This window comes from Corvus brachyrhynchos, unplaced genomic scaffold (genome assembly GCF_000691975.1).
Source record: "Corvus brachyrhynchos isolate BGI_N302 unplaced genomic scaffold, ASM69197v1 scaffold262, whole genome shotgun sequence".
In the NCBI taxonomy this organism is placed as follows: Eukaryota; Metazoa; Chordata; class Aves; order Passeriformes; family Corvidae; genus Corvus; species Corvus brachyrhynchos.
Window position 1 is genome coordinate 2,291,965 of NW_008236626.1, and position 10,715 is coordinate 2,302,679.

At 43.0% G+C, this 10,715-nt stretch overlaps 1 protein-coding gene across 3 annotated transcripts in view; it reads right to left on the reverse strand.

Annotated features, from left to right (window-relative positions):
- Positions 1–10,715, reverse strand: part of SLIT3 (slit guidance ligand 3) — a 470,081-nt gene that overhangs the window by 52,275 nt on the left and 407,091 nt on the right. The gene's annotated exons all lie outside the window — the stretch shown is intronic.

Here is a 10,715-nt window from a genome sequence, read left to right on the forward strand (position 1 = left end):
TCCTCCTGAAGATCCTGTTAGCAGTGGACCTCTGCCAGCTCATCTACTGTAAAGCTAGTGGATTACTGCAGTCAAGATGAGAAAAACATCTTGGGAGATACAATAATTCAGTCCAGGCAGCTGGTTTTTTTTGTCTTAATTTGTTTCTGGAGAGCTTATCTTGAAATTGGTGCAGCTTCAATTAAGTCTAATCAAGGCATGAAAAACCCAAATCAGCTTATGAACTTTAGTACAGGGTTCATTTGGTCTGGTCTGTCCACTCCTGGTGCTTGGCTCTTCCTCACGTATCATATGGTTCAGTCCTCCAAATACCTCTGAAACCTTCGGTACTTTGCAGCAGGTAGGACAGGCTGCCATCGTGTGAAGAACTGAGAACTCATGGTGAAGGAGTGAGGCACACTGACTGTCAGGCTGGAAAAGACCTACACGATTGAGTCCAACCTTTGACCAATCCCCACCCTGATAACCAGACCAGAGCACTGAGTGCCACACTCAGTTGTCTCCTGAGCACCTCCAGAGATCATCACTCCATCACCTCCCTAGGCAGCACATTCCAATGCCTGACAATCCCTTCAGTGAAGAAGTTTTTCCTGGTAGTCCAGCCTGAGCCTTTCCTGGTGCAGCCTGAGGCTGTTTCTCCTTGTCCTGCTGCTGGCTGCCTGGGAGCAGATCCTGACCCCCACCTGGCTGCACCCTCCTGTCAGGGAGTTGTAGAGTGTGAGAAGGTCCCCCCCAAGCCTCCTTTTCTCCAGGCTGAGCCCCCCAGATCCCTCAGCCACTCCTTTTATGTGACTGTCCAGACCCTTCCCCAGCTCTGTTCCCTTCTCTGGACATGCTCCAGCCCCTCAATGCCTTGCAGTGATGGTGGCCAGAACTGGACACAGCACTTGAGGTGTGGCCCCACCAGTGCCAAGTACAGAGGGCAATCACTGCCCTGATGCTTCTGGCCACCCTATTTCTGGTACAAGCCAGGTGCCACTGGCCTTCTTGCCCACCTGGGCACATGGGCTCATGTTCAGTCTCTGTAGACCAGCACCTCCTGGTCCTTTCCTTCCCGGCAGCTTTCCAGCCCCTCCGCCCCCAGTCTGGAGCTGCAGGGGGTTGTTGTGACCCAAGCGCAGGACGCAGCACTTGACCTTATTGAGCCTCATACCGTTGGCCTCCAGCAATATATATATATGTATATAATACTTTTTATACTATAATTGCATCCAACACCACAGAGGAGCTTTGTTAACAAAGCTGTATTTCTTGAGGCCCTGTCTCCAGCATTCCCCAGAGCAAGGAGAAGCAGCTTTGCATTTCAAAATTTTGGTAAATACGAGGAAAGAGGGACAGACTTTTCCACAGTTGAATCAGAAGAGAAACATTTCCAAAGATGAGCAGAAAGCCCTGGCCACCCCGTGCCTTGCTGTGAGTTCATCCCCCAGCACAGCAGTGCCGGCAGCACGCACAGCCCTCACCCGAGGCCTGGCACAGAGGCTCTCGCTCCATCCGTGCTCCCTTTGCCAAGCAGCCTGTCCTTCTCCATTTGAAATCCCGAGTCCCCAAATGGCTCAGGCAAGAATTGGGACAGCGCCGAGGGAAGCTCATGCAGGTTTTATTTTGGCACCATGTGGCCCGCAGCACTTGGCGGATGCGAAGCATGGAACAGTGACACTGATCCTCTCCCACCCTGCTCCAACGCTGCCCGGCCCTTGTCCATCTGTGCCCTGAACCCTGGGTGTTTACCACGTTACTGTAGGGAAGCTGGAAGGTGTTGGTTTTTATACTGTTCCTGTGTCCCTGGAGAATTGGTTATTATATAGATACTTCACTAACATCAGTTGCTTCTATTTCATACAAATTCTTCACCCCTGTATCACTAAAATATTAAACCCTTGGCAGCCAAGCAGAGCAAGCAGCAAAGCATCTGTTTTTCTGAAGGGTTTTGTCACAGTTGAACACCATGTAAAACAGTCCCATCACTTCCACTATAATTACTCAGATTAATTTGAATGTTCTTGTAAAAATTTAATAAAGATGTTAAAATGAGAGCAAGGCCCTTTCAGTCTCTTGCACTGGCACGTGAAATTTTGCATGACAAATTCTGCTCTCCTTTCTGTACTGAACATGGCTGAATTATTGGCTTCTTGGGCCTCAGGCAGCATGTAAACCCATTTGAATGTGCTGCTGAACCAGACAATTGCAACACTAAGCTGCTATGTAGCTTTAAGAAAATTAGAGTCTCTCTGACTCAGTTTACTCACTGTAATAAATGGTCAAACAACACTTAATCCTTCTCTGGGGATTATCTTATCTGAGATGACTTTATCAACAGCACATTGCGAGCCCACAAAACAAGTACAGCTTCTCTAACAAGGAAGACTTTGAGAAACAAAGAATTCTGAGAGGAGAGAAGCTGCAGAAAATAGCGGTACTAATAAATCTACAGCAAAGCAAGGCCATTTTATTTCTGTATGAGACTGTCACTACCCAGAAGAGCCTAAAGACATTCTAGAAACATCTTTCAAATGAATAATACAATTCTCTAGTCTCAATTTACAGTAAGACTTCTTACTGGAAAAATGGAATTGCTGTCAAGCATCACTAAAATTAATTTATCTGTGAGTTGGGAAATACTCCTTGAGTTCCATTTCCTGGAAATAACTATTGTTACAAAGGAGAATATTGTCTATTTGCTTCAAGACTAAAGAGCCTTTTAATGAGGTCTGAAGCAGAAATGGAGGTACAGACTTTGTTTCAAGGACAGGCAAGAAGATAGAATTGTCTCAGGAATTCACAGAAAGAGGATGAAAGTCCCGCTGTGTGTAATATTTTACTTCTAGAGCTTTTTTTGGATACAATAAATTTTTGCCTAGTCTGATAGGAAGGCATCAGATCCAAAACACTTTTATATATTTTCTCTCATTTTCTGTAGGAGTGGAAAGGTTTAGGCATTGAAACAGGAAATTTCTGCAACTTATTAGAAGACATATATGTTCAGAGTCCAGCTGTCCTTGTAAAGCTGAAGTACCTCAGCTGGTCCAGACTTTATCTGGGCTGCTCCAGCTCCATATTTCAGTGAATGAGAACAGAACTATCCACCATACATAGAAAGAGTCAGTTCTTTGTTTGAAATTACCCGTACTGGGCATTACTGTATCTACAAGCTGTTCCTCAGCACTGCTGTGCCAAATTCCAGCTTTTACAAGAATCCAATACTGGGAACATTATACCATGATCAATAAAACACCCAATAACAAGTAGCAAAAACTAATAAGACAGGAAGAACAAGGGATAATACAGCAAAAAAAAGCACTCATTTGCCTTGACACTGTTTCAACCACTGCAATAATTTTTTCAATTACTTTTCAAGAATTATTATTGTCTGTGTAGACCGAGAGTTTCATTCACACTCACAAGGCAGAGATTTGAACTCTGTCCATCCCAACGTGATCCTCCTCCCGTTTCTAGCAGCAGTAGGCACAGATAAGGGCTGGCAGCACAGAGCTCACACAGGCACAAGGTGGAAACCTCCTGGTGTATAAAACCGTCACCGCTGACTGCAGGAGTAACACGACCCAGGCAGCGAGGGAGACACCTGCAGACAGGCAGGAGTCTATCCAACCTCAATGGTTTGTGAATAGGGAGACCTCTTTCCAGCTAATTACAGCCCTGTTCAATGACTACAGTGTTTCACAGCATGCTGGAAAATAAGCTCTACAACAGAAATACCAAAGTTTATTCGACTTGTTAACAACATACAGTGTGTTCATAATAAATTTTATTTAGATGGTATATGTGGAGAACAGATGGTAGCATTCATGTGTTTAGTAAAAATACTAAATGAAGACAAATATAGTTGATAGAGACTTTAAATAAGGAACCAGGAAATCTTCATAAACAACTTAATTATCAAGGTCTAAATACAGCTAAAGCTTTTAGGGAAAACAGACAAAATTACCATCTACAAAGACACTGTATTGCACACTCTGTCCTTTACATTCCTAATAGTGGGATGGATGCATCCATGTCCAACTCTCAGTCTCACAAACATTAAAACACTTGTCTTACAGGTTTCCTGGTCAGAAGTTAATAAGAAACCATTACATTAAGGGAAAAGGCTTAGTAAATCTTCCACTTCATGATAGGCTGGAAGGAAAATTCACAGAGAGATAAGTGCGAAGCACACTGTGTTCCATGAATATATCCAGGAATGTTATTCCAACCTACAAGTATCTGCCAGCTTTAACATTCCAGCCTCCTAATCCTGGGAAATGAAGAATAAATGGGACACTTGCAGCCACTTTGTTGGACTGTGGTCTGCTCCCACAGAGCATGGCAAGTATTTTATCAGTTTTCTGAATTACTCTGATCTAGGTTGATACACGCACTTGAGTTTTACTACACCTGGATGTGCCTGGGACCTGCCCTTAAATTCAGACCTGCAAGGTCCAACAGCAGAGGGAAGGGCTAAATGTGGTGTGTAACAGTGATTTCCTGATGCTTTGTATAAAAGAATGAGATGGGATGGGACGAGAGGAAAGGAGAGGGGGAAAAATCCAAAAACAATAGAAGACACAGACACTCAGCACAGAAAGAGAATTCAGTCTGAACTTTTGAATGGAGCTTTTTTCTTTGAGTTTTACTTCTTTCATGCTTATTAAAGTGAGAACTTTGATCAAAGGTTTTCCTGAAGCTGTGCCGTGCAGCTATCCAATAAGCTATAAACTGATGCTAATTTTTACCTTATAGCATTTTTTACCAGTGACTTCTCTCACCACTTGAAACCTTTATCCCTTTGCCAAAAATAGTCAAAATTGGAAGGTAAATTGAAATTTTCCAGGGCAGGAAGGGAATGAGATGTCTCGCAATCAAAGTTTTATCACATTAACTTCAATTCCGCTAGAAAATGAAGCTGGGAAAAAAGAATGAGGCATTCAGCAGTTTTCCCTGTAATAAATACATTTAGCAACCATAAACACAAAGAAGAAACAAGAATAATTTTGCATAATTGACCAAGGAAACACGATACCATGAATTCAGCCTCACAGCCAACACACTAAGTTACAAGTTTGGTAGGAAAATTCTCTCAAGTTCTATTCACAATTGTGTGTTTCAGAGGCTTTCAAGGCAGGGAAACCCAGTTTTTGCTATAATGGGATCATAAAAAGAAGTTCTACATGTACTGCAAGTCTTACAGCAGTCATGAAAGCTAGCAGGGCATCTGGTGCTAACTGCAGCATGAGGGACTTCAGGGACACCTCAGCAATCCCTGCGAACACAGCTTTGGGAAGGGAATGCCTTTAAGTAATTAGAGATGTTGTAAACCGCATGAAGAGTGGAACTAACTTCAAAATATAAAATTAACTGAAATTCTTTTACAGGAAGGGCTAAACCATACAGCATTGGGAATGACTGTTATTTTACCAGTGAGGTCATTTGAAACTGATTTCCTGATTGCACTGATATTCAGATACATGCAGACAAGCCTGTTATCCACACACAGTAATGCAAAGCTCTTCAGTAGATCCAGGTGATACTGTTTTCCTTGTTTATGCTCTTTCTGGCCACGGACATAATGGCTAAGCCTCAATCTGGAAAAGATGTACCTGATGCTCGCTGGCAAGGTCAAGCAACTCAAAGAGCTGGCAGGGCATACGTCAGATCCATCTGCTTAGGCATATATACAAATTATTTGGCAAGGCATGGATAATATCACAGCAATTTTGGATCAGACTGCTTTCAGATTGCCAGGTGGAAGTTGAAAGATTTTGATCATCTGTTGTTCACAAAAATCTTGTGACTCCTCCTTCTGAACACAGACCTTGCTATAGACACCCACACCTCAGGGATGAATCCCCACTCACACTGGGGATGAAATAACTCTTTCTCTTCAGTCACCCGTCCCAACGGGGTAATAAAAATGTACCTTCTGAGGACTGCTGTTTAGAAGCCAATTGATTTAACATGAAAAATTAATTTATTTCACCCACCTCTGGTTTGGAATAAAAGCTTTTTAATATAAATCTGAATTTACCTAGCATAATCTGATTTGTATTTTCAGTTCAGTATCGCTGTTTATACACCTGTACTTACACTGACACGTCCATGCTACAACAGAGTTGCCTGCTGCTCATAAACATGAGAAATACTATTTGCTAAATGGCACAAAAGGCAGCTTATGAAGAGACCCTGATATTGTTCTTGTGCTGCCCCTCCCACCACTCAGCTGATTTAGCTCCCTCTGCAAACTTTCTCAGTATTATTATCCAAAGTAAAAATACAGACAATATTTACACCCCACCATCTTCAGCACTGTGTAGTTACCTCCTGTACCAGTCTAGCTTCATCTGGCATATATATAATTCGTAATTGGCCATGGCAGCAGCACTTCTTAGTGACTTCCTTGTCCTTGTTAATAAATCACAATTGTCAATTTATAGAAAATTAGGCAAGCTCTGCCCTCTTAAGCCTCATTTTATTTAAATCAGAAAGATTTATGACCCTCCAGGGTATAATACACCTTCCATTACCTCTCCAGCTAGTAATCAAGAATATGCCTGTCAAAGTCAAAGTGCAAGGATTCATCATATTATTTTTTAAAAACTCTGTTTCTTCTCCTATGAGTATGGAATTTAATTCTCTGTGGACATCTGAGGTTTATTTTGTAATTACATTAATTACCATGTAAATCCTGATTGCCCTTCTAAACCTCTCCTCACATAAGCACTTTGGGTTTCAATGGTCTTTTGGGCTTTTAATCAATGACAGGAGATATGTCATTAATCCATCACGGAGTCAATTCACACAGCACATGTCTGAAATGAGTCCAGAGGTTCCAGACTGGATGGGGCATGTACTCTAGAGCTTCCAAGGTTACAACTGACTGATCCAGACCATTGTGTGAACATTTTGGGAGACGCAGAAGAAAATTAGGGGCACTGAAAATAGTTAATTTTGCTGAGGGTTGACTCTATACATAAAATACAGCCCAATATATTTGATGTAAATCCAACACTGAATATTTCCGATGTAGTCTCTAATTCAACCAGTATTCAGGAATGAGAACTGAAGGTACTGTTTTTAGTACCTTCAAAATACTTAAGTGCCAATTTATTTTGAAGTATATTTTGCAGTGACAATAAACTTTCCCTTTCATACTACCAGAAGTCAGTGCCTCTTTTTTAATGTGAACTCTGTAGAGAAAGTTATAAAGACTGGACATTTATACAGATAGCAAAAATACTATCAATATGATTTAAGAAATAAAATAAAATATAATTGTTGTATTTTAAATTAACTATGCCTAATACTTAAGCTACTGAACAGACTGCCTGGAGAGGAGGCACACATTACAAGCAGAAACCCAATGAAGCCTAAGATGAGGCAGAGATTATGTGATTAAAAAATCTCTCCAAAAACCTTACTGGGTTTCTGAAATAAATAGAGCTAAATATGCTGGAAGAGTCACAGTCCCTTGGAAGAACCCTCTGCTGGCACTTCCCTGTTTGTTAAGGATGCAGGCGTTTGGTTTGCAACAGCTCTCTGCTGATAAAAGGTCTCACACTGAAGTACACATTATTTCAGCAGAAATGCCAGTGTAATCTGCTTTGCTCATGGAAGATCTGCAAAGCTTCCCTTACAAGGTTTTCCAGCTCAGAGACACCAGCAATCCTTTCTGGTATCAACCTGATAGTGGGCTGAACCGGCAGGTAACCCAGGCAGGCAGCAGTGATTTCAGAATCAAACGTGCACATGAATTTTTCAGACTACTAAACAAGTGAAGCATGACCACTACAATAACAAACAAGAGCATAATATTTATTTCAGAGGTTCTTTGCAGGAGGGGACCCCAGGGACCACGGGGGTCAGAGAGCTTTGGGACAACCTTACCTGCAGTGTTTTTGCACTCACCCCCACACACTAATCTAATCCCAATCTAATTCCCAAATGAGTCTGGCATTAGATCATTTCTATTAACAGGAGTGGGTTTACTCTTCTTTTCATCTTAGCTTGCTTATAGCAACTTCATCAATTCCATCATCACCACAGGAAAGGAGAAAATAAGGCAATCAACCTCCCAGGAAAATCTCTGGTCATGTTCTTGGACAACAAAAGAAACCCAAAAGCCATTTCGTCGAGTAAAATCGGTGCCAAGAAAGCCTCAAGGATAACAGATGACAGAAAATCACAAGGAAATCTACAATAAGGATTTTCAGCTGTGGCCAACTGCGTCAACTGGTTCAATCGTGCAGAAATGGTGGGATGCAGAAAATTAAGACCTGGTTAAACAGGACTTGATTAAGCAGAGTTATAGCAACCAGAAATCACCTGAAAGGTAGACAAACCACAGAGGAAGAAAAATTTTTATTTAGTGTAATAGGATCAAACAAACATAAGAACAAGAGCCTGAAATTCAGACTAAACGCCAACAAAAACTTCTCCTTACCCTGGGAAAAGAAAGATTGGAAGTCTGGTCACTCATTTAGAACTAGACCAGGAAAACAGTAGTAAAACCAAAGTGAGGGGGAATAATCCACACTGATTCTTTTGGACTGTTCATCCAACAGAAGGGACATGACAGTGCCCACCTGTGGGTACAGCTCCCCATCCCCCTGAGCTGCTCAGCTCCTGATGCAGCACTGCACAAACAGAGCAAATGCCTGAAGCTGCTCAACATCTGCTTTCTTGTTGGCCTAACAAAAATGGAAATACTTCTTTAGAGCTAGCTTTACTGTTAAGAGCCCTCATTAGGGCCTGCCACACTACATGAGTGGGTTTTTACAGGGCCTGTGGTGGGTGTGTTCCTGCCTCGACGCCTTCAGCCAGCATCTGGGGCGGTAATCCCTCCCTAAGCCTTTCATTTTATGCTCTTCCACATGGAAATCTCCATTTTCTTTAGACCTACTACAACAAAAAGGGCAAAAAAAAGTAACAAAAATCTGACTGATGCATGGTAAATTTTACAGAATAAGCACATGGAAGAAAATATAGTTATTTCTGCAGTTTTTTCTGCCCTAGGAGCTTTATATGAAATTGCAACCACCTACTGCTGACATTGGTGTTTGCCCTAAAAATCCACACATAAATACAGATCTACTCATTTTATGTGGCCACCCATTACCTCTCATCCCTAAAGGCTTTCTCTCTTATTTTACTATGAGCGGAAAATGCTTCTTCGACATTCATTAATAAGCATTTTCAGTATAGTTAAAATGATCAAACAGAAATAAAACACCCCAGATCACATAAACACACACTCCAGGAGAATTTATTAGAATGAAAGTTCAAGGCAGAACCACCTCACACCACCAGCATTTTGCTGCACTGATTCCTTCTACATGAAAACTTGGCATTGAGCTGACATTCCAGTGCCTGTTCCCCCGACCCTGACACCGGGAGAGAAGAGAGGCCAGGGCAGAGCAATACATGGAGGCAGAGAGAGGCATTTGCTCTCCTGGCTCATGTGGATGAGGGCAGGCTGCTTAGAGCCCCTTCCAATTTCTTCTCCCTTTGCCACTCCAGCCTGGGGAGTTATTTGTGTGCTGAAGGATGCACATGGGGACCCACACGTGTATATTAATAGAGCCAAAGAGACAAAAGCACAGAGCTACGCTTGCACACAGAATCAGCCTGACAAACCAGGCAGCAGCAGCCAAACTCTACCCTGGGTTACATCTACTCAACCCCACCCGAGTCAGCATCACTGAGAAACTGCCCCGTTGGAATAAAGGCACAGTCTGTGAGAGCTGCCCCAGGTAGCTGCAGATGAGCAAACACCACCACACCCACGCTGAGTTCTGTGCTGAATCCTCCCCACACTGCCATTATTGCAGGGCTCTCACGGATTATTTGTGTCATGCTGCAGAACCTCGACATGGCAAAGTGCAAATAGAGCAAACTTCCCGTGCTCCAAGCACAGGCAAGGCCACAAGCATCCCCACGAGCCAGGGATACAGCCAGGGCAGCACCAGTGGCACGGGAGCAGTGCTGAGGAAACCTTCTGTCAGCCTTGTGCTCAGCAGCCACGGCTCCTGCTCAGCTGCACTGACCCCCTCAAGTGCTGGCACAGAATTTGTATCAGTGCAAACACAGGATATGTGTGAATCCCCCACACCCCAGAGACATCCTGCTCTGCCATTTCTAACCTTGTTCCCAGGGACGAAAAGCAGGCGTTGGGGGTGAGGAGGGGGAAGAGCCAAGTTCCTAGCAGAACTTTGGAGCCAGCTTCCTCACTAAATACCATTCTGGCTTCACTATAATGCCTCCCACCACAAGAGTCTGGCTGCAAAGAAAGCTGTCTCTCCAAAGCCCAAGAGCTTTACCCAGGATTTTTCCAATTGTATCTGTCATTCTGGATGATTGGTGAAATTGCTTGAACCCTCAAGACACTGCAGTGCTGCAAGAGAAGTCAGGACACTGGCTGAACTCAACAGGGAGGTGAATAGATTTGGATAAAACTTAGAGCATAGATGTGCATCAGCATCTGGTGCCTGGAGTGTGGGATAAGAGCTGTGCCAATTTTACCTATCTTCACTTTCCATTTCAGACAGCTGTCAGTAACAGCAGAATCCAGAGGTGACAAACATCTGCATTCCAGCAGCTCCGGCTCCTTTACCTGAGCAATCAGAGAGGCTGTGGAGATTCCTAGGCAGGCACTGGGCTTCCTGATCTGGGTTGGCAATGTTCTTTCATTTCAGACAAAACAAAAGTGTATTTTAAACTCTTTC